Consider the following 2,074-nt stretch of genomic DNA (forward strand, 5'->3'; position numbering starts at 1 on the left):
CTATTCTGAGAAGGGAGGTACAATTAAAGGCTAGCCCCTACCACAACAACTTAGTCGGGTTCTTTTTGAGACAGGCAATAACCAGTGATTTCAATATAATGTTAAATCGTACAAAAATAGGTATGTGAATCTTGAATCTTCTTCCTGAATCTTGATTAATGCAGAGAGGTCATATAGGGGAGAAATGTCAGCCAGGGACCAGTCTGAAAAAAATGGCAGAAGGAAAAGAACACTGTGCTAGAGTAGATTATCATAAGGCTCAGTCAGATTTGTCTTTTCCTCATTTTTCTCTACAAGAAAGATACAGTGGCATGTTCATTTCAGAAAAACAAACAAACAAACAAAAAACACTTTTGCCTCTATATCCATAGATGTAGATAAATAGATACCTCAATTGTAAGTAGCAGAAATGTATTTTAAACTGGGATTAAAGTGACCTAGATATGAAAACACCCAAAGTATCAATTCCCCACATTAGATATTCAATGAGCCCATTTATAATTGGCTTCTACTAATGGGACCGAGATCATCAATTGACCAAACCCTAACAAGCCACATCCTTAAGCTGCCTTTACGAACAAGAAGGATTTTGTTGAGTTGTGTGTTGCTTGAAAATTACACTGAATTTAAAAATTAAATTTTGAAATCGTTTTTCCTCGGTGCATGTATAATGTGGCAAAACTGGGAAAGGATCTCTCGCTCGCCACAGTTGGTGTCATTTCCAGCTTGGGGCTGGGAAATACCAAGTTTGCTCAAGTGCTGTGAGACAGCACCCAGGCTGGGGACAGGGCCCCCTTGGGGCTGCTTTATCGGACTGCAGAGTCTAGGCATGCTAGCTGATGTATTTCTATGGCTTTCTAAATAGTTTGCAGCCTTGTTCATGTCAAAGGAAAGGATACATTTTGTTCACAGCAAACAGTTCATTGCTGCTTTCTTTCACATGCATATTCTTAGGAAAATGAAAGCTTATTTATAACCCAAACATCCTCCTGCAAATGAACCTTCTTTGTGGCCTAGCAGAAGACGATGCCTTTTGGTTTCTAAAGAGCCAGTAATTTAGGGTTAGCCGTTGAAAAGCGACTCTGCCAGAACAATGCAGTAAAAACACAGCTTAGTATTTTGTTTACCTGGAAGCTGCAAGGAGAGATATAAAGCCAAAAATTATTTTTTCCGACACAAAGACTGTCAGTGTAAGAAAAAGTGTCTTAGTTTCTCTGTGTAGGAATCCTCCATATAATTACTCAGTTCTTTGGGACCTTTTAAGTGCATTGAACAGACAAGCAAAAACTCAACTGTGCTCATTCTTTTTGCAAATTCATGAATGTGGGACTCGTGAAGACATTCCCAATTTCAGATAAAGTTCAATAGGTATTATTAATTAAAGTTATACTGTCGGAGTCATTGATAACTTTTTTTTGAAGGGCCACAGTTATTGGCCAGAGGTTTAAAACTTAGAAATGGTGAATATTACTGAACTGGATAGCAGCATCCTGAATGGTGTCTGTGAACAGTGAAACAGTGCTACTCGTGAAAGCTAGGAAGACGGCAGGGACGGAGCTGATGACTAAATGCTAATTCCTCTGCTTATGTAACCACAAGGTTCCAAGTGTCAGCAACACTAAACATGACTTGAGAGTGTTTATTGGATCGGGCTGTTTCTCCCACTTATATTCTTAATTTCATTTCGGCTTCATGCCTGAGAACATTTCTTGATTTATGAGTCTTGTCCAGAATGACCGCTGTAGAAAAACAGTATTATATTAATACTAATAAGCTAAAAGAGATCAAAGAGTAACTTAGGAAAGCTGTTAATAACATGGTTTTATATATATATATAAATATATATGTCTATGTCTATGTCTATATCTATATCTATATCTATCTATCTATATATAGCCTAGATTCTGCAGCCTGATAAAGCAGCCCAAGTGAGCCCTGTCCCACAGCACTTGAGCAAACTTGGTATTTCCCAGCCTCTTTCTCTCTCTCTCTCTCTCTCTCTCTATATATATATATATATATATATATCCGTGTTATTAACAGCTTTCCTAAGTTAGATATTTATCTTCAAATA

Source organism: Mus musculus, chromosome 17 (assembly GCF_000001635.26).
Source record: "Mus musculus strain C57BL/6J chromosome 17, GRCm38.p6 C57BL/6J".
In the NCBI taxonomy this organism is placed as follows: Eukaryota; Metazoa; Chordata; class Mammalia; order Rodentia; family Muridae; genus Mus; species Mus musculus.